Below are 27609 nucleotides of genomic sequence, written 5' to 3'. Positions count from 1 at the left end.
ACCGCATATCAACTGCTTCAGTCTGTGGAACTGGCACTGTTACAGGTGGCACATTATACACATTCTTCATTTGCAAGAAATTTTTATTTTAGTATGCTAGAACCTACACTTTGGAACTCCCTGTCTATTGACATAGGCAGGCACCCTCACTGTACTTATTTTGGAGCCTACTAAAAACTTTTTTGTCTAGGCAAGCCTACCCAGGTATGTAGAATATTGGCATGTGCTTTAATTTTGTTTTTAGCTTTTTGCTGATTTGCTGATTTTGTTTTTTGTTCTTTGCTTTTGTTCAGTTGCTTTAACTGTTTTTATTAAGAATACCATTGTTTTATTTCTGTAAATGAATTTGAGGGTTGTTTCCCCCCCCCCCCATAATCAACTGGATTAGACACTTTGAAACGAATTCACATTTGGGGTAACATAATTAAGCAGCTGCTAATAATAATTGATTCCACATTTTAAAGAACATAATTATGTAGTGTAAATATCTCAAGTTGTTGGTTTACATCTCATCTCTCTCTCTCTCCCCTCCCCCAGGATCTCCCTTTATGCAGAGTAGACCCACTGAATTTTATGGAGCTAAGATAGTTATGGCGATTAACTTTAATGGGTCTACTCTGCATAAAAGTTGTTTGGAAGCCCATAATCTGTGTTGTTTTGAATGGATAATGATGTATTTTGTGAAGGGGGTGTCATGTTTGTTCAAAATGCTGGCAGCATGTATGTATAAAGGAAAGTTAACTCTTGTCCCTCAGAAATAGTGAGGGTCAGGGGACTGGAAGAAGTTGTGTAACTCATGGCTGCCAAGTCTCCCGTTTTTCGTGGGAAACCCCCGTATTTTAAACTGTTTCCGGCTGGCAGTCCGGATTGGGAAAAATCCCGTAAATCCCCCAGATTTTCTACCTGCCAGGGAGGCTCCATTTTGGGTCCTAGCGCGGCACCGGAAGTCGCTTCTACGCATGTCCGGACATGCATAGAAGCAACTTCCGGTGCTGCTCTGCCCATGCCTGGGCACCAAAAATTGGGCAGAGCGGCACCGGAAGTTGCTTCTACGCATGTCTGGACATGCATAGAAGCGATTTCCGGTGCTGCGCCACTGCTGATCCCGCATTTTTCAGCGGGAGACTTGGCATCTATGGTGTAACTTTGTACCAAGTTTCCTCTTTCCCTCCCCTTCCCCTGTTGGTTGTCATGGAAATGTGCCAGTCTGTGTTTTTCTCAGATGAATTCAATAGAAAGGGTGGCTAAGCGGGGATGTGGGTCTTGTTTCAGCTGCAGCATTTATGCTCAATCAGAACAGAGGTCTCAGTGCCGCTACAACACCAGGGTGTCTGTGAAGGAAGAATAGTTACCAGTTTGGGGTTTCTTTTGTTACATGCACCAAGGTCTTCAGGATGAGGCCAAAAAACATACTACAGTATCTCCATTTCACTTGTTGCGGCTGGAAAATTGTTGTGTGTGTGTGTGTTTACCATCCTGATAATGAGCACACGAAGAGGTTGAAGGATGCTACAGGATCCATATTATAGCAATCCTGAGTATGCAACGCAGAATGTTTGAAACAATCTATATCCAGGCTGAATTGAACAGACTTGTGGGTGGGGGCAGACCTTAAGAGACCTGTCTGAGCCTGTGGCAAATGAGGCCATTAGAAGTGATGCTCTGGGAGGTTCTTGTTGATGAAGCTGCTTTTAAGACTTCCACCTAGGTCTGTTTTGAATGCTGCTAAGCCCTAGCATTAAACACATCTGTGCTGGCTTTGCTGTTGATCTGAGTTTTTACTTGTTTCTTTTGCCTTGAGTGCACTGTTAGGAAATTTCACTGGAAGCCGAACTCTTTGGTGTGGGAGGTTGTAGCAAGGAAGGAGATGTGCTCTGAGAACTCCAGTTTATTTTATTATTTTTGCCTGTCCAATGTGTTTGGAAACTGCTCTGGGTAGTTCGGTTGCATGCAGAGAAGACGCATTTCCTCATAGTGGATGGCTGGGGTGGAAGAATTTAGAATTGGTCATTGAGGAATTCCTCAAATAAATGTTTGGGGAAAGGTTAGAAGCCAGACAGTGACCGGAGGAAGAATATTAAACATTTGCTTATCTGTTGGCAGTTTTCTCCGCTGCAAAAAGGAGAGCTGGAGACATGGCCAGTGTAACTGGAAATCTCCACTGTGCGGACAAAACATTCCCCCAAATAGAAGAGAGTGGTTCAACGTACACATCATGAGCCCCACAGAGAAAAGTGATGGTGACAGACGTGGTTTTTGTCATTGGCCTAGGGCTATGCCCACTTCATTATCACCTGCAGGTGTGCCATGGCCACTTGATCAATATGCCTTTATTGTCCCTTGTTTTGTTATCACTATAGTGCTGCTTGCAAATCTATATCTCAAATGTGCACACCTACTAATATTACTCTTATAGAACTCATCAAGGAAGAGGATGGAGACAAAACTAGAATTAGCATTTTTATTATTGGTTTGGTGTTTTGGACTATATGCCTCCTCCAGTTTCTTTGAAAGATAGGCAGGGCATAAATTTGTGAAACAAAAATAAGTGTGTTATTAAGTTGTATTACATTGAGTGTCACACTTTTTTTTGTCTCTCTTAATGTTTTGGGCCTCCTTTGTAGGAAAGGCCTATGAACAACAATACTCACAGTCCTCCTGAATGTTGTTTCATATGACTACATGTGATTCTCAGGAAATGAGGGCTGTGGCTTACATTTTAATGTAATAGTTCCTTTTCTGATCTAATAATTCATTTTCTAATGTTTGTATATAACTATGCTGGTGGCCTGCTCTTACTTCCATATGTGTGTGTTTCTGTGTGCATATTTTTTGTAAGAAATGGAAAATACCTCACGTCTGTTGGCCTTTGATAGCACAGTTACTCCTTGGTGTTTGTAGCATGAGATGGAGAAGCGAACCCCACTTTTCCCTGTCCAAACAAACTGCCGTGGTAAATAGTAATGTAGTCAATAATAGCCATTTGACTTCTCTTGAACAACACTGTGCAAAACTTGACTGTTCTATAAGTTGTAATTTCAGTTGGTCAGCATTTTTAGGTCACATCCAGACTGTCATCATTTTGTGGGACGTATTCTGGCTCATACCAGAAATGTAGGTTTGTGCAGTTAAAGTGCTTTAAAGCACTCAAATCAACTAAAAATGACAACACCTGGGCTTTTGCAGTTAAGAAAGTGATGGGGAAATGCACTCAAAAGTGTGGGATGAATGAATGATTAGTGGGAAGGTGTATAAACATCCCACAACCAAATCCGGATGGATGTTCATTGCCATATAACTTTTCCCCAAACAAATCAGAATAAATGCTTAGTTAAGACAGGACTGATGCTCAAGAAATGGGTCATCTGGGGGAGTCCCAGTCATTATTTGGGAAGTGTAGAGAGGAGAAGTAAAATGTTGCTAAACTGTGTTGGAGCCTTGAGTGTAGTGCTCTGTGAGAAAAATAGCGCTTGGCTTTAAAGGCCGAAATTAATTGGAAAGGGAACAGGTTCAGTGTAAGATCATCTACATAGCTCCCTCTACAGAGTAGTTGTCATGCCATTGTTCTTGGTTTATAAATTGAGTGTGTTTTCACAAGAGTCTTCTGGTTGGTCATCTGAGGGGTGTGTGTGTGTGTGTGTGTGTGTGTGTGTGTGTGTGTGTGTGTTGGGGAGGGGAGGGAAGGGGTAGAGTTAAAAAAGGTTAGTGCGAAATGCAGCCTGGGCATTCCAGCTGTTTGAAATAAAAGCAAGAAACATCCTCACTTGAAGCAAGAGTATTCTGAAGAACTCTCTGATTCTGACTTTTCCAAATGCTATCCAGATGTCTCCTCTTGCTAGATCTTCCTTTGGCCAAAGTGTAATTTGGTTTTGAACTCTGTCCAGTTGGTATTGCAAGTCCTGAAATAAAGTAAATCAGCAAGTTGTTCTTGGACGCCTTCCCCTAATCCAGAGCAACCCAAATCAAACTTTTGGTCTAACCTCAGGCCTGCATGTTCAAATAGTTTCCTTTGCCTCAAAAGCAGCAAATGGCCGGAGATAGCCACTTTGTGGTATTTAAACAGACGGCTTGTGCAATAGCCAATGCAGCTCAAGCAATTGCATCCCTTGGGGCAGCAGTTCACAGCAGGCAAAACATTCCTGGGGAAGAGGGGATGGCGTCCATATGAAACTCAGGATTCCCCATCATTGTTTGCTGTCGCCAGCTGCCTACTGACCTAACAAGCACAGCCGTGGAGAGTATTGTTGCATTTGTCTTGACTCCTGAACCTGGATAAGAGTGGAGATTCTGCCTGACAGTGTGCTGCTCACCCTAAACCTTTAGCACAGTAATATGGCAATAAAATAGTGGAGGCTTGTCCATTAGGGCGATTGGGGCACTGTCCAGGCAACTACCTGTCCTTAGCCAATCTCCACCTGCCTGCCTTCTAACTTATAACCAATCCGGGGGACTGCAGTGGCAGTCAGGCTCCACCCCCTTAGTCTCATTCTTGGCATTTGTAGAACTCAAAAGGGATGAGGATTGGGGGAAACTAGAATTAGTTTTGCCTGTCACTGCGTCTGATTTCGCCTGTCATTGGCTCTGGCTCCACCTACTGTTGGCCTCCTTGCCTTCCACCCTACCAGTCACAGAGGACACCAGCCACCACTGACAGTGGAGACCTACCTCTCCCTTTACCCTCAGTGTTGAAGGAGTAAATCATGGCAAGACCTGTTGGTGGTGCCACACACTCCTGAGGTAAAAGACTTGGGCCTGTGCTTTAAGCATTGTGGGGCCAGTTCTCTGGAATTCTCTCCACTTAGAAGTGAAGCAAGTCCCTACATTCATCATGTTTTTCCATGCTGGCTGAAAACTTTTCATTTCTCCCAAACTTTTCCAACACATTTTATCTTCACAGTTTTTACTTTTTAAAAATGTCTTAACAGTATCAATGGTTGGCATGTTCTGCATTATGTTTTGTTTCCATACTCCCATTTTTTCCAGCTCTAGGTTTTATGCTTTAGTTTTACTGTATTCTGTATATTTGTATTTTGTTGTTGTTGTTTTTTATTGGAGATTGTAAGCTGCTTTGTGGAAGAGGGTTCTCAAAAAGCAGTGTATATTTTTTGAAAAGAAAAATAATAAAGAAAGGAAAGCACGCGTTTGGGCTGGCTACCATACGTTGCCACTTCTGCAGCACTTCTGACATACCCACGCTGTTGACTTAGCGGGGAGTAAACAGCGCTGGCAGCATGAACAATGTAGAAGTGATTGAAGCACTTTATTGCAGGAAACTCCTCTTGTACCCATGGATACAAGTCTTGCCACTGCTTTGCCAGAACCAGGAATCAGTGAAGCAACCGCCTGTTCTTGCCAAGTGTGCCATTTTGGATTTCATTCTATGTGTGTGAGATCCAGCAAAGTCCAGATACTCCTGTGCCAACATTATGCAAAAAAAAAAGGGGTGGGTGGGGAAGGATCATGTTCTGTGCAGCTCATGTGTCATTATGATTTTTTTCTTGTAAATGTCAAGGTAAACAGCATTCAGATTTTCATCCCATCTCTGCATTGCATGGTGTGTGTGTGTGTGGCAGAGCGGTTCAGGCTATGATAATCACCTACCCTCCCTAGGAAGTGTAAATGGGTTATACAGTGGTGCCTCGCTAGACGAATTTAATTCGTTCCACGGGTCTTTTCTTATAACGAAAAATTCGTCTAGCGAATGCCATAGGAATGCATTGAATTTTTTTTTGCCCATAGGAACACATTAATTGAATTTCAATGCATTCCTATGGGAAACCACGATTCGCTAGATGAATTTTTCATAAAATGAATTCGTCTAGCGAGGCAACCTCCATTAAAAAAAACCTTTCGTTAAGCGGAAATTTCGTTAAGCAGGGAATTCGTTAAGCGAGGCACCACTGCATCCAATAATAGGGTAGACCCATTGAAATTAATGGGCATGATTAACGTTAGTGGGTTTACTCTGAGTAAAACTTGTTCTTCCCTAAAGCCGTATGTTCTATGCATGAGGAAATGGTCTCTTGTTCCTCCCAGTTACAGATATGCTTGGTCTTAGCTGGGAATGGAATCTTTCCACGCAAGCATACTGGCTAGCAGGGTGTGTGACAACAGCCCAGCGACAGCTATGGAACCCATTATGCAGTAACAAGGATGTTGATAAACTGAATCATTTACACAAAAAACTCCCAACAACCCATAAAATGCTTGGGAAACAGATGATGTGAGAGCCCAAGGCCCTTCCTGTAATTCTTTCATCACTTTTCCGGTTTGCATGCATCTGTTCTTTCCTGTGATGCCTTTCCCCTTGCCCCAGAATTTCTGCAGAACCCACGTGCAAATCTGTTCTCTGGATGCTGTTAACATATAAGCATAGGAGTCTGTTGGCGCAGGTCAAGGGGATCAGTTTTAACTGGTGGTGCTGAGAATGAAGGGCACAGTTTTAATTTTTGACAGTATTTTATTCTGGCATACTACTGTGTTAGAGAGTGCAAAGAAGGGGAGAACATTTAAAAAGGACCTTTCTTTCTCATAATGTGGCAGCTTTTGTTTGTAAATTTTGCGCTTCCTTCAGTATATCAGAAAGGCACCCATGTTGAGGTTTTAAAGACCAACAGTTTTATGATGTTGCCCAGCAAAGCTTATGGTATAATAAGTTTGTTAGTCTTGTAAAGTGCCACAAGATTCTTTGTTGTTTAATTTGAATAATTGTTGGCCTTTTAACTGATTGATCAACTGAGTAAAAGAATTCTTCCATAGGTTGAGGGTTGTAATTTCAATGTTTCTGTCAGGTTACAGATTACAATATTTTGGAGAGTTCCTGCTGGTTTTTTTTTTTTTTAGGCTTTGGCTTTGGCCAACCATAGGAAGCTCAATATACCTTTGCATATTAGTAGTGTGATAAACATATTTTGAGGTTTGGGTTTAATTTCTCCGTTTTGCAGCCAAGCCTCTAGGAAGCTTCACTGGCAGTAGGATTTTTATTTGAAAATGTGAATGTGGGAAAACGGATAGCATGTCCGCTTAATGCCAAACACACAACAGGTTCCTCTTTCAGGTCCCTTAAGTAGTAGGAGGAATGTGTTTCTTCTGCACCCCGTCATGGCCATGATAGTAAACTGTAGCAACAAATACTTTAGGGCTTGATCTAAGCCATGACGTACTAAGGACTAAATCATGGAACCTGTTGTGGATTATTATGCATGTGAAAACACAGGTGGTGTTTCACAGGCCTGTCATTCTGGATCTTGAGTTCATTGAAATGCACAGAAGACTTTTGCAGCAGCAAAATACAATATCTAGATAATGGAAAGTTATAATAATAGTTCTCTATTCAGCCTTGGCCAGACCCCCACCTGGATGGAGTCTTGCATCCCGTTCTGAGCACCACAGTAAGGAAGGATATTGACTAGCTGGAACATGTGCAGAGAAGGGCGACCAAGATGATAAAGGGCCTGGAAACCAAGCCTTATGAGGAATGGTTGAGGGAATGGGATATATTTCACCTGGAGAAGAGGAGACACCAGAGAAATCCTTTGTGGGTGCCATGGTACATATGGGTGCCAGGTTGGTGACCCCAGTTCTGATCATCTAGGAGGTAGGGGAACCTCAGACCTGGGGGTCTGAATGTGACCCTCGAGATCTCTCAATCAAGCCCTAAGGACTCCCTGGGCCACAGCCCCTCACCAGCTCTGTGCCTTTCTCAAGTACTTGCCTGCTTGCAATGTGCCCTTGTGCTGCAATACTGCCTCTTATTTGTCTGGATAGAGGTGTGTGTGTGTGGAATGTAGCCTGCTGTACAGAGGTTAGAGCAACAGCCTGACCTCATCTGCCACTGGCATGTGGCCCTTGGAAGGCTACCCATGGAGGAATGTGGCCCCTGGACTGAAAATAGGCTGCTCACACCTGATCTATATCTGGTATGCAACTGAGCAGGAACATTTTTCATGAGTCCGCATGAAGGATGAGGTTGAGGAATGTGGGTGGTTCAAGGAAAGCCCAGCCTGGGTTCCTTAGCCATAGTCCCAGACTGTTCCTTTTGAGGTGTGTTGCGAAACACAAGGAGTGGCAATGCATTTCAGAGTTCCATCATCTTTTACATTGTTTTGTTCATTGAAAATGATTTTTTTTGCAAGAGGCAAGGCATCGCTGAAACTGATGTTCTGTTTTATGAGGTGCATAGTTCGAAGTTCTGGCATATGTCTATAAATGACGATTACTTAGAGGTTCTTCAGCTTGCTCTCATTAACAGAAAAAGTGTGTTTCTGAAGAAATCCCGCATTTCTTTGCTGCAGACATTAATATAGAATAGAGGCAGGAGGAAAATAGGTCAGTATCAATGAAGATTTAATATTGTTTTACCTCTTTGACGTGCAAGAATATGGCATTATCAACTTTAGCCTCATTATTTGATCTGTAACTTTTATTGCCTGTTGCAGGAAGTCTAAAACACTGCTGCAAATGTGAGTGATTCATAACATCCACCGTCTCCCCGTGCAATTGCTGTGGGTGCCCGTCCTGCATTAAATCCCCCTGTGTGCTCCATTTTAATCAACTGCCTCCTCTTGTTTATGTGTGTCTGCCACACAGCATTATGGGAGCAACAAAGATCTGAGAAAGAGAAGAAGGGCAGGCCCCAGCCGAGCCTTCTCCTGTGCCTTCCATTTTATATACCATTGTTTTAAGGGATTATCACCTGTTCTAGGTCATAGCCCTTATGATTCTCATGCAAGTGGCTTTTTAAATAGGAACTTTTGAGCTCTGCCAAAATCCCTGGAACATCATTTGGTCCCTACATTTTTTTTTGCTCTGAATTATTCACCTAGCCTTTTATATGTTTCCCAAATTGAAATCCTGCTATTTATTACTTTCTCATATATGTCTGCAAAAGGGGGTGGCTTTTTCCCCCTTTATTTTTTAACATATATAATTTTAGCTTGATTGTTTTGAATGTGATACATTTTAACATTGCATGACTGCAAAGCTAAATAAACCCATACATTATCTGGAAGTATGCCTGTGACTTGGAAATAATGTTTGCAGCTCTGCAGTTCTGCTGCGTTACAATTCCGGGGTCACCAACATGACACCCATGGTTGTCAGAGTTCTCATCAATACTTTACATGGAACTCATGATAGGTCTCAGTAAGTATCCCCTCAACAAACCACAATTGCACCAAATACTATACAGTGGTCCCTCGACTTACGAAGTACTCAACTTACGAAATTTCGAGTTACGAATGAAAAAAAAATGGCCACACGCTTACATTTTTTTTGACATCCGAAAGGAAAACCATTGCGGTTTAGATGCGGTTTACTTGACTTACGAATTTTAGATGCGGTTTACTTGACTTATGAATTTTAGATGCGGTTTACTTGACTTACGAATGTTTCTGTTTCCAATGCATTCCTATGGGAAACCACTTTTTTCAACTTACAAATTTTCCGACCTCCGAATGTGCATTCGGAACAGATTAAATTCGTAAGTCGAGGGACCACTGTATGCTGTTCCTGCCCAGTTCTGTTTGCACTTGCTTGGTCTCTTGCATTAAACAAACACAAATAATTATGCCCCCCATGTAACTGGGTGTCAGGATTGGACATGTACTTTTCATTCTATTTTGAACAGAAATGAGATGCAAATAACCTCTCTCGGAGCACAGGAGGCACCTTTTACTTAATGATGGATGGGGGCATGGCTACACCATTTTGTCCTGTCTTTTTTTCACGTGGCAGCCGTTTTGTGACTGGTGTTTACAACAGTTTCTCAAAATTCCAAATTGTAGAGTTGGAAGGGGCCCTGGGCCAGGACCCAGGGCCAACCCCCTGCAATGGAGGAATCTCAACTAAAGCATACATGACAGATGGCCATCCAACCTCTGCTGAGAAACCTCCAAGGAACAATAGTGCACCACTTCCCAAGGGAGTCCATTCCACTGTCAAATAGCTTGGTGACCTTACCTGATTTAGATCTTACCTCACTGTAGGACAAAGTACCGTTGTTTGCTGCCTCTCGGCAAGGCTGCCTGCCATTGTTGTCGGACACGCTTGGGCAGTGGACCCATGTGATGCCTGGCCTAGGTCTGCGAACTGTCACTTAATAATTTCCCACAATGCCCCTGATATAGCATTGCTGCAGGGCATTGTGAGAAATATATAATGGTAGCTTGTAGATGGACACTGATGCCAAGTCAGCCCCATGGTTAGGGGACCAGCAAAGAGCACTTTTTGTTAAGAGCATCTCTCTAATATTGAGATGGTTCTGGGCACCTGCAAAGTTTAGGTTCCATGCCATAAAGCTCCATAACATGGCGAAACTCGGTACCAGTTTGAATGAGTCAAAAAACATATAAGTTCTAAACTCTGGAGCATCAAACAAAGGTCAGTAGGACTGGATGCAGTCAAAGCCAGGCAGGGGTTGAGATTCAAAGCAGCAATTGGCTGCCTTGACGGATCCACTTCAGAAAACTGAACCACATGGTCTTAATGCTATAAGCAGGGGCTTATCAGCCTAACTTTTAAAAAACAGGCGTGTTCCCCTGTGCCAGCTACTATAGTACTTCTGTTTCAACCCCCTCACCCCCACCCCAAATCAAAACCAGTTGTTTAGTGGAATTCCATGGGGGATGATGATAACTCTTCAGCTTAGTGGATTTGGAGAATGACACTGTTGTTTTGAGACTAAGGAAAGTCCTAACAGTGTGCGAGTTGAAGCAATTCGACAACAAAAGAAGAAGGAAAAAAAGAGGAACCTAGAAGGAATGACGCACATACAGCAATTATCCTTCCCAATTCCTGGTGTGTTCTGGCTCTTGGGTTATTTGAATGCTGTAAGAAGCTTTTCGTGTAGAGAATGTCCCATTTTTTCTATTGCCTTTGTGGGTGGCACTGCCTTGCAAAGCCTTCTCAGCCAAGGTTGAGAAATACGTTTGGGGAGAAGTCTTCCCACCACCTTGGACTCTGAGGGCATGTGCTCGTGTTTGCTGATGAAATGGTCAATTGTCACCTGCCGCAAACTCCCTCCACCAAGCATGCTGTGCAGTACGGAAGGCGGGAGATGCTTGCATTTTGTTTAGATTTTCTTTTTTTCTAGACTTTCTGTCCTTGATTTGGTCAACAGGCCCTCTAGGCAGCTTTTGCTTAAGAAAAATCAATATGTATAAATTGCAACCAGTAGGACAAATTTGTTTAAAACGACTTTTTTTGGGTAAAACAAATTACTGTACTCAAAAACAGTTCCTAAACAAATTCAACAGCATTTAAAAATACACAGTTTTTTTAAAAAATTTTAAATTGAGATAGACTTGGGTAAGTATTTTTTGGGTTCTCATCGGGCACTTTCTGCATACTTTGATTTTCTTCTTATCTCCAGCAAGGCAAGAAGCTTGCTTTTTAAAAACCAAAATGGCAGCTCCCAAACCTGAAATTCTCATGCTCTTCACTCTTCCCTGTACCACATTGTGTGCTGAGGTGAAATAGCAGCAGAGTTGATGCCATCTTGTGTGAGCCTAAATTTGTTTATTGGAAATAGCATCTCTTCCTGCTGTTTGCAGACATGCACCCCACCCCACCCCCTGCCATGGATGTGCGATTCTAGCTGTACTCGGATCCAAAATGTTAACCAGGAACAGTATTTAATTACCTATTTATTTTGCACACCAACAGTGGGATGAGCAGTGACAATTTGTACTGGTGGTGTGTAAATCCTTTCAACATTTAATGTGGTGTAATGCAGCCAAGGTAAAAAAGAAGACTGGCAGGTGGCCATGCCTAGAATCCAAGAGTTGGTTTGTGTATTAAAGGCATGGTTTGGGCATTTGGGCATCATCTGGTGGTGTGGATCATGTGGTGGTGCCTGATCAAAAAAAGCCTGATACATTTTTGAATTAGGAGGCCTGGGTGCATTTTTAAAAAGTAATGTGCTTCTAGGCAATCTAGATTTCCTTTCTCTATAATTGATGTAAATTTGGCAAACTTTCCTGATGTTTTGCATAATATATTCTGCAATTTTTATGGTTTCCCCCTCAAATAATTTTGTACTGCTAGTCATGAGAGAAAGAGCAAGGATATGATACTGAGACCTGATCCTTAACCACTAGAAATCTTACTTAGACTTCTGAGATTTCAGGCTTCTGAGGTTTCAGTAGGTATTGTCTGCACACTCTCAAGTATATCATTTCACCCATATGGACTCAGATATTTTAAAATAGTTGTTTTCAGCAGTATCTCAGCTTTCAGTAATTCCCCAGGCTCAGAATGTGCTCAGAGGCACCCTGTTCTTTTAGGCAGAGGCCCTCCTGAAGCTCTTTCTTGAATCAAGCTTCTTATCTGTCTTTTGGGTTGTTCTCCTCTGCCCCCTCCCTGGCCAGAAACGAGATGAGTTGGTTGGCGAGTCCTTCGCCAAGAAATCTTGAGGATTCTTGAGAGACGCCTGCTCTACCAGATGGATTCTTTGATTAATTGGAGGTGGTGGTAACTTGGAGGGGGGGGGGGGAATTGAGTGACACCTTCCGACGTCAGAGCTGCAGTAGAGTTCAGAATCTGAGTTGGAGGGTCAAGCAGATACTTTCTCCAAGGCCGACTGAAATGTGATCACGTGTGTCTTGCTCAGGTTCAAAGCAGCGGGTCCCCTTCCTGTGTGTGTGTTGGTTTTTACTCTGCTGTGATCCGATACCTGCAGTAAAAGAAAACCCACCAGCCCTTATCCCTGTTGCTATGTTAGGGTCAGATCTCAGGTTGATTTGCTGCAGATCCGGAAAAGGTTTCTGACAACCAGATTGTTTTGACAACAGCAATGCCAAAATCGCTTCTTCCACCTAAACTAGGACTGCTGAAATGAGGAAAGCTAACCAGGAGTGGATGTTTGTGAAATAAGGACTTCATGAGCCAATATATTGATGATGATGATGATGATGATGATGATGATGATGATTGATTATTATTATTATATTTATTTTAAATAAAACATTTATTCAAAAGTTATAATACAGTTACAATACATTTCCAATCAATATATCCCCTTGTAAAATATTTGTATACTGCTAACCTTAACAGGTTAGAGAACTGGGTCAAAGCAAACAAGATCAGTTTTAACAGGGAGAAATGTAAAGTAGTACACTTGGGGGCAAAAAAAGAAATGAAAGGCACAAATACAGGATGGGAGACACCTGGCTTGAGAGCAGTACATGTGAAAAGGATCTAGGAGTCCCGGTAGACCACAAACTTGACATGAGTCAACAGTGTGATGTAGCAGCTAAAAAAGCCAATGCAATTCTGGACTGCATCAATAGGAGTATCGCATCTAGATCAAGGGAAGTAATAGTACCACTGTATTCTGCTCTGGTCAGACCTCACCTGGAGTACTGTGTCACAGTTTAAGAAGGATACTGACAAGCTGGAACGTGTCCAGAAGAGGGCCACCAAAATGGTCAAAGGCCTGGAAATGATGCCTTATGAGGAACGGCTTAGGGAGCTGGGCATGTTTAGCCTGGAGAAGAGAAGGTTAAGGGGTGATATGATAGCCATGTTCAAATATATAAAAGGATGTCATATAGAGGAGGGAGAAAGGTTGTTTTCTGCTGCTCCAGAGAAGCGGGCACGGAGCAAGGGATTCAAACTACAAGAAAGAAGATTCCACCTAAACATTAGGAAGAACTTCCTGACAGTAAGAGCTGTTCGACAGTCGAATTTGCTGCCAAGGAGTGAGGTGGAGTCTCCTTCTTTGGAGGTCTTTAAGCAGAGGCTTGACAGCCATCTGTCAGGAATGCTTTGATGGTGTTTCCTGCTTGGCAGGGGGTTGGACTGGATGGCCCTTGTGGTCTCTTCCAACTCTATGATTCTATGATTCTATATCATTAAAAGTTTATAAAAGTTCAGTTCTGGTACTGAAAGCAAATTCCTGGTCTCAGCATATTCTCAGAGAAACCCTATACTGTACTTTCATTCTGTGTGTCACTTGCCCCCAGCTCTGGTTGGTAGGTCTTTGTGTTCTAGTAGATCCAAGGAACTGAAGTCTGTCCTCCACTGCTGTTAGCCAGCTCCTTTAGGTTCTTCTTGTTCTTGTTTTTTTTTTTCTTTTGGGAGGTATCCTGTGGCACTGGAACATGGGAAGTTGCCTTATACTGAGTCAGACTATTGGTACGTGGCTCGGTATTGTAGCTCGGTATTGTCTACACTGACTGACAGGGGCACTCTTGTGGGAGAAACCAGCCCAAATTTATAAATAGTGAACCCCAAGGGAGAGAGTGAGGATTGAGAAAAAACGTCAATAATTTTAGAATCATTGAGGAGGAAGCTTGGGTGCCTTTTCTTTGGTGCCCTTTTACAACTGAGTTTTCCTTCCATTAGGCTGTGCTGCATGTTTTAAAACCAGTTGATCAAAATGCACACCAGTTCTGTTTTGTTTGCCACTTGCATCTGATGTGCACATTCTCTGTCGCTGTCTGCAAAGATGGGTGCTTATGCTGCCCGTGGCTAATGTTTTCATGGGGCTTGGTGGCGGCATGAATTTCTTGCACACACAAACCCCACCTTGCATCTTATTTCAGTCTTGGGGACGCTTTATTCGTCCTCCGGCAGCCAACACCCATTTGCTATTGTGTGTACAGTACATGCAACAGGGAGGTGTTTCAAGCAGTTTTGACATCCTGGCACATGTACTTGCAGGGTACATGTCTCTATGAGATCACGTCGCAGTGTGCACACATTACAGTTTTATGGAGAGCAATATAATCTGTTTTATGTGTAACCATTAAAAAAGGTAATATTTGAAATAGGCCTGCTATACCATTTGAATGAACAGGAACATAGGAAGCTACTTTGTCTGATCCATTTAGCTCAGTGCTGTCTACATCTGGGGCAGACCTGTAGGGTTGTGCATATGTATTCACTACCCTTGCTAATCATTCGTTCACCCCCACACTTTTAAGATGCATTTCCCTGTCACTTTCCTAACCGCAGAAATCTGGAACACTGCATAAAGAAATGTTCTGTGCCCTTAGTAATTTGGCTTTTCACATCCTTCATTGCTGGATAATAGACAGTTGTTCAGTTTCAGCAGAACTTAATTAAGTGATACATGCAAGTAAGTGTGTGTGTGTGTGTTTGTGTGCACGTGCGCGCAGACACACAAACACACACCATGATCCCAGGGAGAAGCAGAAGCTTGAGGTGGCCTAGTTAGAACGCTGTGCAAAATCCACTTTGTTGGTTTTCAGTTTTTATTACAAGGAATTGTTCCTGGAAGGATCTTTTCCATTTTTTTGATAGTGCAAAAGCAAAAAGGAAATTTTGGGTTGTATCCATTGTTAGTCATACTTGGAAGTAGCAGTACAGACTCATTGAAACTAATGGGCATGACTATCTTAGGTCCATTAATTTCAATGACTGTTCATTGAGTTAGCCTAAAGTTTAATACAGCCCTCAGTCATTTAATCAAACTATTTGACATAAACCACGCTGCTTTCAGAGATGGTATACATCTGATCTTAACGCTTAACTGTTGTTGCAACCAAGGATTGCAACCTTTTTTGCTTAATGTGGAGACCACCAGTGTTATTTTAGCACTTGAGTGTTGGAGCATGGTCCGTGCCTCAGCCTGTGTGCCAAATAGCTAGGATAAAAAAAAAATCAGCTGCATCCAATATATTCCTGTCTCAGAGGTCCGTCATGTAATACAATCCTACAAATACTCCATGCTTAGTATTTGGCATAGGATTAAAGCGCAAGGCCATTACTCTGCATAAAACAACTGAACAGATTAATTGGCATACAGGTTTATGTCAGAAATGCTGTCTGTCTGCCTATTTTGGGTGAGGAAGACTTGATCTAGAAGGATCCCGAGCAGTACTAAGGGATGCTATGTGTCCTCAGGTGCCACTTGGAATTATTGGGAACTGGATGCACTTGCAGAGATCAGGCAGTGAGGGAGTGTAGCACAGAAGCACTGGGCATGTTTGTGTGTCCTGCTAAACCATGGTTTAGTGCTACATGAGTACACTGGCCAGGGTTTGAAATTAGCAGGGCGCCAGGCACATTTTGCGCCTTAAGACTCTCCATTTGCCAGCACCTCAAAAAGTCTGGGTGCCATTTTTTGTGCCTGGCTGCCATTCAAGCATTACTGAATTGAATACGTGCTTTGAAGCCTCAATGTGTATGTTTAGACAATATGTTAAGGAGTTTAACAATAAAGTGTAGTGTGTTTTGAAAACTGAAGTATGGTACCAACGTTTTTATTGTAAACACCAAATTAAACAGGTATTAACGATTTCTGCTAAATAAAGGTGATAATAACAATGTGTCACTTATGTGAATTGCGTTCTAATTCATGCTCATCAAAATAATAAATAAAAAGTGTTGCTGACCGTCCCCTCCCCCAGTGGCAACTAGACATTCTGTTTTGGCGCCCACAACCTAGGTCCCAGAAGCCACTTGGCTCCTAGCTTTTCTACCCCAGTTTCTAACACTGACGCTGTCTATGTTTGCATGCCATGTTCCTCTTTTCCTTTTGTGTAGTTAGAAGCAGGTGTTGGAAAGCGTTCACTTTTATTTTAACTTAACCGGTTTGGACCATAGCAGTCAGGCTATACCTGTCCTAGAATGGGTGTAACTTGTGCAGCAGCAGTAGCTGGTAAAAGCCACTTTTGTGTCTGTATTGGCAGTGGGGGATCTAGGAGCACCCGCACCCATACCCACCTGCTCAGAGACTCTGCACCTGCCCCTTCACAGAGAATGCAGCCCTGTCCAGATCAGGCCACTTCTGTAATTGGTTGCCAGTTCTTCTTGGGGCCCAACATTATTGTTTAAACGACTTAGGCCCCAAATAACTGAAATATAGGGACCCAGGTGGCACTGTGGGTTAAACCACAGAGTCTAGGGCTTGCTGATCAGAAGGTTGGCGGTACGAATCCCTGCAACGGGGTGAGCTCCCGTTGCTCGGTCCCAGCTCCTGCCAACCTAGCAGTTCGAAAGCATGTCAAAGTGCAAGTAGATAAATAGGGACCGCTCCGGCGGGAAGGTAAACGGCGTTTCCATCGCTGCTCTGGTTCGCCAGAAGCAGCTTTGTCATGCTGGCCACATGACCTGGAAGCTGTCTGCGGACAAACGCCGGCTCCCTCAGCCTATAGAGCAAGATGAGCGCCGCAACCCCAGAGTCGGACACGACTGGACCTGATGGTCAGGGGGCCCTTTACCTTTACCTTTAACTGAAATATAGCCTCCTTCCTTATTAGACCTTTCTCAACCCACCACAGCATCCGGACACTGGTTCAGGACCTGCACAGCCCATCCTGACTCAAATACTACAGATAAACAGAAATCCAACTCAGTATATCATTAAGAGTACATGAAAGGGACATACTGTACTGTGAACAAAGGATAAGTTGGACGCTTATGCGTGTGTTGCATTTGATTGAGCAAAGAGATGTCCAAAGAGAGTAGGGAAATGTGTCATGTTGTTCCCTTAAAAGCAGGCTGTGGCAATCCCTTTTGGCACACTCATGTGAAAATACAATGCTGGGCAATAAAATACTTAATAAAATCTTTCCCTTTTTTTTAGGGGGTAGGGTTTCTATCTTGATGTTTGAAGATGGCTTCCAAAGCGTGTAAATTTTGAATTTCTCTGCATGCAGCAGTGAGCTGCAGAATTTATCTTAACCAAAACCAAATGTACTATACTGTACTTTCTTGAAACCTGAAGATGTATCCAGGTCTCCTTGAGACTTGATGCATTCTACAGGTGAATGCATCAAAAAACCTGGAATTTTCCATGCACAAGCGTTCTTGAAACAGATTTTGGGGTTTCGTGCAGCTTCTATACATTCCAAAAGGCCTCATACAGCAAAGGACCCCAGGTAACTGTCACCTGTTGTTGTTGTTGTTGTTTAGTCGTTTAGTCATGGGGTCACGAAGAGTCGGACACGACTAAACGACTAAACAACAACAACAGGTGACAGTTACCTGGGGTCCTTTGCTGTATGAGGCCTTTTGGAATGTATAGAAGCTGCACGAAACCCCAAAATCTGTTTCAAGAACGCTTGTGCACGGAAAATTCCAGGTTTATTTTTTTTGCCCTGTATTGTTTGGCACCTCCCATCTATATGGTATGTTCCTGCTCATTTCTAAACACTTGGGATATCTTGATGTTCTAAAGATTAAGAGCAGAGCTGCTCCCATTACACTAGCTAGTTTGAGCCAAATGCAGGCTCTGGGAATTATATGTAAATGGATTCAAATCCAACATTTTTATAGCCAATAAAATTGGGGCCCTGCTAGTGCACCTTTCTGTGGGCCAAGAAAATGGACCAGGAAGAGTATATATATATAAAAAAGTCACACCCCAGATATACTCTTCAGAGTTTCACTTGCCCTTTCCTTCTCTCAGTTTAAGAAACTGTTTGCAAAACCTTGCAAAAAGAATTTGCCATTGACCCTGGTTCAGTGGTCCATCTCAAGGTTAGTGTTATCTGTCCATGCCATCCTCCCCACCCCCCACTGCCCAGTGCTACACTAATGCCAGGTTGCTGCTGTGTCACTCACTCTCTCCCCTATATCCTATGACAGGCATAGGCAAACTCGGCCCTTCAGATGTTTTGAGACTACAATTCCCATCATCCCTGTTAGCTAGGGATGATGGGAGTTGTAGTCCCAAAACATCTGGAGGGCCGAATTCGCCTATGCCTGTCCTATGACTTGCCCACCAGATCTAGTCACTCTCTCTGTTTGAAGAGGTATATATCACAGCTTACTTCTGTCTTTTACACATCAGGAAACGTTCTCTGAAATGCAACAGAGTTCAGTCTTCATCCACTGTTGCGGATTTTCATCTTGGTATCTTTCAATTGAGGGACCCAGGTGGCGCTGTGGTTAAACCACTGAGCCTAGGGCTTGCTGATCAGAAGGTCGGCGGTTCGAATCCCTGCAACGGGATGAGCTCCCGTTGCTTGGTCCCAGCTCCTGCCAACCTAGCAGTTCGAAAGCACGTCAAAATGCAAGTAGATAAATAGGTACCGCTACAGCGGGAAGGTAAACGGCGTTTCCATGTGCTGCTCTGGTTCGCCAGAAGCGGCTTTGTCATGCTGGCCACATGACCTGGAAGCTATACGCCGGCTCCCTCGGCCAATAATGCGAGATGAGCGCGCAACCCCAGAGTCGGTCACGACTGGACCTAATGGTCAGGGGTCCCTTTACCTTTACCTTATCTTTCAATTAGCTGGCAGTCAGAGGTACAAAGGTGGTCTGTGAACTGCTTTCAGGACTGCAGGTTTGAACTATATGGCAGTTCATGTTTAGCAAAGTCATTCTTAGCTTTGGAGCTCTGCTTTGATGTATAATGCCAGCATTAAATTAGATTGCCAATGAGCTGTTCTGCCTTACAAGTATGGCAGTATGGAGACATTTTGGGGTACTTGTTTTTGGAACAGACTTGGAGTAATTTGCAATCTAATCATCTGAATGTGACCCACGCGTGGCTCAATAAACTGATGCAAACCTATGTGGTTGATGGGCTGTTTTTGGCTTCGTGGTCCATACATTTGTTCTGACCTGGTTTTGTAATAGGATCTGAATGTGCAGTACATTATACCAGGTCTCAGGCAGCGGATACAGAGCTAGGAATTTATTAATAAGGATAAATTGCTCTTTTGAGGGGATTTTCAAAAGATATGAAGCAAAATTCTCTCCTCGGGGCATCAAGCTGTGGAGAAGATCCCATCTTACAAAGAAAAGGCACTTTGCCTTTTGCTTGCTTTTAGAACTGCTGATTCCAGTAGTAAATTGATACCCAAAGCTAACACAGTTCTGTCATCTTATCTGCCATTGTTATTGACACAGCAGTACCATGTTGCATAGAAGAGCCATGAGGGAAATTAAAACAAACATTCATCTCTCTTGTAGCGTAGGATGGAATGGGGGGTTGGGAAACACCCTCTCCCTTCTGAAGGTCGCCTTGGAAATGTTTCACCAAAACTCTCCTGGCTTTCCCTCTGCTCTGTGAATTTGCCCTTGTCTTGCCCTGTGCCTTAATACACTGCTGTGCTTGCATGGGGGTGCCAATTGGTGAGAAGGTCTGGTGTCTGCATGGCTGAGCAAACGTGGAATCTACACCCTTTAGTGGAGGGGGGGCGTGTTTGCTGAAGTGGTGTTTGCAAGGTGCCCAGAAATCTCTACCAAGCTGAGTGCATTTTCACAAAAAGAATTAATTATGCAAAAGTGCATGCCAAGAACAACATGGTTTTGGAATTTATGAGTCATTAGCAAAGCATAATGACCAAAGCTTGAACTTAGTGTGCCACGGAGAGGGCATTTAAAACAATTAGGCATTTAAACTCTGAGTCGTTAATGGCAGCAGGCAGAAGCAGAATCTGTAGAGGTTTTTTTTTTTTTTGTCAATACTGCTTTTGGATAAAAAGCAATTTCGTCTACTTTCGCCAGACTGAACTTTGTATGTGTTATGTGAATCATGCAAAACACAACACTAGTTCTGGTGGAATTTTCATGCACAAGAGCGATGATTTCATCCCCAATATATTTGCTTGCAAGTCAGGCACTGCCCGTCAAAGGCAAATGAACATCAAGTCCAGTCAACAACAGACCCTGTGGCATTCTTCAGCTAAAAGACATGAGACAGTTAGAAGACTGATGCCACCATGTTTCTAGCTCTCATGCCATTGGTCCATGGTCTGGTCCACTGTCACAGATTGCTTTGTGTTATTGATGGAATTGGCTATGCTTTCTGCTGGGCAGAGTGCACTCAGAACTCCAGCAGCAGAAGCCCTCCTAAGTCAGAAAAAGGCAGAGCCTGCCTTCCACTCATTGGCAGCTGTTTGCATTTGTGCACATGGATCACATGCCTAGTGCTCATGAACATAAGCAAGGAGGCCATGTATTCATCTTCAGGTCTTGAATTTTACTGGATGGGATGATGTTGGAATTAATTAAGTGGTAACCACTTTTTTTTTTAAAAAAAGGAAGTGTCGAAAGATATTGAGTCCAAAGTGTATATATTTACATTCCACATTTCTTCTGTCATGGAAATCCAGGGAGGTGTGCTGAGGGTTCCCAGGCCGTCCCTATCTACGCTCTTGCCAGATTCAGACTTGTTCAGTGTCAGCAAAGCTGTTGGTGTTACCATGTGCCTTCAGGTCATACCTGGGGCAAGCATGAATTATGCCACTTCAGTCCACCAGAACTGATTTTCTCATTGAGGCTCTGACGTACTTACAGGTGAACCCAGGATTCCCCAGAACACAGTTCGCAGTCTTACCACCCCATAGCAATTTCAGCAGGTGGTCTCTGGGTTATTTATTTCTCAAAATTTATATACCACTTGATAGTTGTTGTTTTTTTAAAAAACCCTTATGAACCAGCAAACTTAATCCCTACTTTTCCTTGAGCCAAGGGATATACAGTACTTTGTGGAGCTTTTCTTTTTCCTTTGAAAACTGAGGTCCACCCAGTAGTGTCATGAGTACAGTACAGGGCAGAGCCAGATTCAAAATGGTGCTGAGGAAATGGTGCCAAATACCTACAGCACCTCATGAGTCATGCACTGGGATGACGTACCTCTACAAGCACAAATCTACATCTGGGTTACTGTAGGTCACCTAATTTAGGGGCCAGGGAAGCCTTTTTGTGTTGCTGCTGTTAAACCAGAGTCTAGAAACCCTTGCAGATCTACCGCATGAGGCATCACGATCTTGTGCAGGAGTTGCCATCCTTTTGGGGCTCGAGGGCACATCTGCAAACTGAAGAAACTGTTGTGGGCAGCACAGTTGAGTATACCCCACTCTTATTTTATTATTTTAAGAAGCCTCGCCAGATTACATGCTCATTGTGTTGTGACTATGTGTTAAGGCAGGCACCCCCAATCTCCGGCCCTCCAGATGTTTTGGACTACAATTCCCATATTCCCTGACCACTGGTCCTGCTAGCTAGGGATCATGGGAGTTGTAGGCCAAAACATCTGGAGGGCCGCAGTTTGGGGATGCCTGTGTTAAGGTTAAAAGGCTGTGGGATTTTATTATCTAAATCAGACTTTTAGGTCTCTCTTGTTCCCCCTCCTGCCACTCTCCCCAAAAGCCTCCAAAATAGTTTGTCTCTTTGGATCATTATTTGCAAAGGAAAAGATAGAAAAGGCTACTGCAATGTTACCATAGTTTCAGTGCAGGATGTGGTTTCTATGGTTACAAGTCACAATGACATAGACAGTGGAGAACTACCTCTTTTGGGTGAATTTTAAAATCTCAATCTACTTTTTTTTCTACAAACAAACAAAACAGCAACACTATAATGTCCTGTTTGGATAATGACGGTATTTTTTGTTTGGTCTCAATACTTTCTCCTGGGAGTACTTTAATCTGAAAATGAGTCTTGTCAGATTAAGTGGAGGTTGTCCATGAGTTCAGCTGTCCCTTGATCAGATGTGAAACTGCTAGGGCAAATTGCCACAGATATTTGCTCCAAGAAAATCAGAAGTAATTATCTGGCTCTGTGAAAATGTCCTTTGTGCTGCAACGAGACACAGAGTTATGTAAACAGACAGACAGACAGACAGACAGACACAAGAGCTGACCAGCATGTTCAGGATCTTGTGTTGTGGACCTTTTCAGATTATTGCCACTTCAGAAGTGGGAGTCTGTCATGGAAGGGGTGTGTGTGTGTGTGTGTGTGTGTGTGTGTGTGTGTGTGTGTGTGTATGTTCTGTGCCTAGAGAGGGTGTTTTGTTTGTTTAATGATGGGGGGGGGACGACTCCCAACTTTTCACCAATCAGCATGGTTATAAGTAAAAATAGAGCAAGAACTTATAAGAAGGTGTGCCAAAAGTGGCATGGGAGTTTTATTCAAGAAATAAACTTTTTGGCTACAAACTATATGTAGAATTGCATTTAAATGACAATTATTATTATATTATAATGCAGATGGTATTGTACACCTACGGAGAGTAAGAGGACTGGGAAAGCAACAGAATAAATGTTCCTTCTGCTAAGAAATAAAGGAAGATGGTCTTCATATTTGGTGGCAATGCTAGAAGACCAAAAGTTTTTGGTTAATGGTTAGAGCCACAATTTAAAGAACTCTTCCCGGTTAATGTAATTGCCAATCAATTGCAGCCCTTTTAAAATTTTGTGCAAGGTACAGAAGTTCTTAAGAAGATTCAGATCCCAGTGTTGTTAACCCTAGCTAGAATATTATATACCAGGACTAGGAAGCAAAGTTGGTCCACCAAGTTAACAGGAATTAATCTGGAAATCATGAGAGCAGTCGGGAGTGATTAAGCTAAAACCTCCAATGAAGTATTAAACAAATGGAACCCGGTTAAGAATACGGTATGTTAAGAAAGAACAGGGAATAGGAGGAATTGTTGTTGTTATAAGGGATGCCTTGTAAACATTTAAGTTACATGTTCAATGTGTCAATGTGTATTGAATTCGGTATCTTTTGGATGATGCACAAAGTTTTTAAAGGTTGTTTTTGTAAATTGGTGGAAGCATTACAAGCATTTGTTTAAAATACATATACTGTATAAAATAAAAGGAGATGCCTGGTTCAATCTCTGGTATTTCTAGGTAGGGCTGGTAGAAAACTTCTGAAATCTTGGAGTGTCTTCTAATCAGTGTAGGCAATACTAAGCTGGATGAACCCATGGTAATGGTAATGGTAAAGGACCCCTGGATGGTTAAGTCCAATCAAAGGTGACTGAGGTTGTAGTGCTTATCTTGCTTTTCAGGCCGAGGGAGCCAGTATTTGTCCACAGACAGCTTTCCAGATCATGTGGCTGGCATGACTAAACCACTTCTGGCACAATGGGACACTGTGACGAGTGCCACAGTGCATGGAAATGCCGTTTACCTTTCCACCACAGTGCTAGCTATTTATCTACTTGAACTTTTTGGTGTGCTTTCAAAACTGCTAGGTTGGCAGGAGCAGGGACCGAACAATGGGAGCTCACCCTGTTGTGGGGATTCAAACCGCCAAACTTCCAATCGGCGAGCCCAAGAGGCTCAGTGGTTTAGACCACTGACTCAATACAAGGCAGCTTCCTACATTTCTAGTTTCCAGAGCACTCTAGATTGGATTACTGTAATGTGCGCTGTGGGGGGTTGCAGTTAGTGGAAAATGCTAAACAGGAGTAACAGTCACTCTTGGTGCAAAAACTGCTAATTTTTGCTGGGGTTAAGTTTCCTAAACAGGCATAAAGTTTGAGAATGTTAGTACAGTATTGGGTACAGTATTTGAAGGTGGGAGAAGTGTGGTGAACTGGATTCATGTTGTCACCAAGATCCTCAGGTGGCAACCAGCAATTTCCACGAATTTCTGCTTTTGAATGGGAAACATGACACATAATTGTGATTTAGATTGGTGATGTTCTGTTTCTTACAGAACCGGGAATATGGTGTGCAGCTAAGCCAATTGTGCATGTAATATGGAGCAGTGATTTGGATCGGCACTGCTGGCTGTGCTTTTGAACAAGGAACACAGTGTGCAATTACGCCAATTATGCATGCGGTGTGCAACAGTTTTTCAGATCCGTGTTGCTTGTCTGTGCCTTGGAAAGAGGGAACGTGATGCACAGCTGAGTGATAGTGATTTCGATCTGTACTGCTGGTTTTGCTTTCAAATGTGGAACATCATGAAGTGTGAATCAAATTGCAGCAGGTCCTTTGTGCCCCCCAATACATTCCGACCTGTGCATGTGAATTAGGCCTCAGAACATGTACAGGGATTATGCAGCAATTTACTTACTTACTTACTCATTCATTCACTCACTCATTCATAAAATAAAAAAAATCCTTCCAGTAACACCTTAGAGACCAACTAAGTTTGCTATCGGTATGAGCTTTCGTGTGCATGCACACTTCTTCAGATACACTGAAACAGAAGTCACCAGACCCTTATATATAGTGAGAGGGTAGGGAGGGGTATTACTCAGAAGGGTGGTGGGAATGGGTGATTGGCTGATAGGTGTGATAATCCTGCTGACGACTGCAATTGGTTTTACAGGAAAAAGCAAGGGGTGAGATGGCTAAAAGTAGCTTTATAATGTGTAATGAGATAAGAATCCAATGTCTCTATTTAGACCAGGTCTCTCCATGGTTTTAAGTTTGGTAATAAGTTGCAATTCAGCAACTTCTCTTTCCAGTCTATTTCTGAAATTCTTTTGTAATAAGACTTTGAGATCTTGTATAGAATGTCCTGGGAGATTGAAGTGTTCTCCTACTGGTTTCTCTGTCTTGTGGTTCCTGATGTCAGATTTATGTCCATTTATCCTAGTGTTTGGCCTGTTTGTCCAATATAGAGAGCTGAAGGGCACTGTTGGCATTTGATGGCATACACAATGTTAGAAGATGAGCAATTAAATAGTCCTGTTGCTGTTGTTGGGGCCAGTAGTGGTATTGTCCGGGTGTATGTGGCAGCAAAGTCGGCATCTGGGTTTATTGCAGGCTCTGGTACCAGTGTCCATGTTAAGTCTGGTGGTTGTATTATTGTGGGTGATGAGTTGTTCAATATTGGGTGGCTGCCTGTAGGCAATGAAAGGTCTTCCTCTCAGAGCTTGAGAAAGAGAGCCGTCATTGTCTAGGAGATGTTGTAGATCTCTGATGATGTGTTGTACTGTTTTAACTTAGGAGCTGTATGTGATTACTAGTGGTGTTCTGTTATTTTCTTTTTTGGGCCTGTCTTGCAGCAAGTTCTCTCTGGGTATCAGTCTGGCTGAAAGCTCATACCAATGACAAACTTAGTTGGTCTCTAAGGTGCTACTGGAGGGTTTTTTAAATATATTTTGTTTCGACTACGGCAGACCAACACTGCTACCTACCTGTATGTAACTCATTCATAAAATGTATACACCACTTGATTGTACCATAAAAACCAACAACAAAACCCTCAAAGATAAAACAATAAAAGCCAGAAAAATTCACAACCATACTTTAAAATATGCAGAAGTTAAAACACTAAAACAGATTTAAATTATCAGTTTAAATTATCTAAGCATCTGGGTGGGCTTGTCTAAAGCAAGAATGTTTTTAGCAGTCGCTGAAAAGAGTACAGTGGAGCTGCCTGCTTGGTCTCAATAGGCAGGGAATTCCAAAGTACAGCTGCTGCACTAAATGATTGAGTTCTTAGAAATGCATAATGTGTATAATGTGGCGCCTTAAGCTTTGTGTCCTAGCAAAGTTTATGGCTTCACTCTCCCTACATTTATGACACTGACAAAGTTGTTTGGGTGGGGTGGCAGTATACCTTTACAGTATTTGCTGGATAAATAGCAAGCAGATAAATAGCTTAAGCAGAACTTGACACTCCTTGCCTTTCTGGTAATGTTTGACTATGAACAGCCTGTGGTTGGCCTCTTTTCCTTGCTCCTCTTAACAGAGGAGAAAATCAGTTCTTCTTTGTATGCTATGCCCATTTTGTGTTTATGAACAGGCCAGACACGTACATAAGGCAGAGGGGGGAAAACTTCTCTACTTGGCAAAAATGTTTTTTATTTATTTACTTAGAATAACTTTTGGGCCTCCTTTTTTGGGGTAAAAGGTAAAATGCAATCCTATCATGATTTGAAAAGGCATACTAAAACCCACTAATAGTTAAAAGACCCCACTAGCCCCAAATCTACAAAAATTCAATACAACTGAGAACCCTCAGTGATACAGTAGGAATTGCCTTTTCCAACCTGGAAGAAGGCTTTTGAGAATGCCTGTAGTTATGAAATCTAGTGGAACCCCAGTGGCAATGCATTTGAAAGTTGTAGGGCCACCACAGAAAAGGCCCTCTCCCCTGTGCCTGCCAACCTGACTGTTGTCACAGGCAGACCTGTGAGAACATAAGGATGTTAGAAGAGTCCTGCTAAATCAGGTCAAAAGCCAATCCAGTTCATCATCCTGTTCTCACCGTGGCCAACCTGATGCCCCAATGGGGAAGCTTGCAAGAAGAACCTGAGCGCAGCACCACTCTCCCCACCTGTGTTTCCTGGCAACATGTATTCAGAGGCATACTGCCTCCTGACAGTGCAGGTAGAACATAGCCATCATGACTAGTCATTGCTAGCCTCTGTTGAAGGGCCTCTAGTCATGGTTTTAACTCATGGGCAGACTGATATGGGTGAAGATGGGCATTTAGGCAATTCATTAAAATGGTAGCAACAGGGTCTAGGAAATTGGAGTTGCATTGAAGAATAACAAGCAAATTTCGAGACCGCTTTGTTGCTGTGAAGCACTGGCATGTTTTCTGTTCTGTGCTTGGAACAGGAACTTCTAAACCGCGTATCGAAAACTGTATGGCAAACAGGAATGTGGCCTGTCTCTCTTCTCCCCTGAGAAACCCTAGACCAGGCACCCCCAAACTTCGGCCCTCCAGATGTTTTGGACTACAATTCCCATCTTCCCCAACCACTGATCCTGTTAGCTAGGGATCATGGGAGTTGTAGGCCAAAACATCTGGAGGGCCGCAGTTTGGGGATGCCTGCCCTAGACAGCTGTTGCTGCAAATTCCCTTATTGCAGCCCTGGTTGCGTTCTCTGGGGATATCTCACTTTAGGGGGGTCTGTGGATTCTGCTTCTGTGGTTACGCAACAGACAACTTTCTACTTATTCTATCCTTGCAAACTCAGTATGT

At 42.9% G+C, this 27609-nt stretch overlaps 1 protein-coding gene and 1 long non-coding RNA gene across 2 annotated transcripts in view; both read left to right on the top strand.

Moving 5' to 3' along the window:
- Nucleotides 1–27609, top strand: part of CMIP (c-Maf inducing protein) — a 161582-nt gene that overhangs the window by 23042 nt on the left and 110931 nt on the right. The gene's annotated exons all lie outside the window — the stretch shown is intronic.
- LOC132592328 (uncharacterized) lies at nucleotides 1014–25594 on the top strand. Its single transcript, XR_009557775.1, has 2 exons — nucleotides 1014–17734; nucleotides 17945–25594. It is a non-coding gene; the product is annotated as an uncharacterized LOC132592328 (long non-coding RNA).

Source organism: Zootoca vivipara, chromosome 6, assembly GCF_963506605.1.
Source record: "Zootoca vivipara chromosome 6, rZooViv1.1, whole genome shotgun sequence".
Lineage (NCBI taxonomy): Eukaryota > Metazoa > Chordata > Lepidosauria > Squamata > Lacertidae > Zootoca > Zootoca vivipara.
The sequence above is the reverse complement of the archived record's forward strand: the minus strand, read 5'-3'. Positions and strand labels throughout refer to the sequence as shown.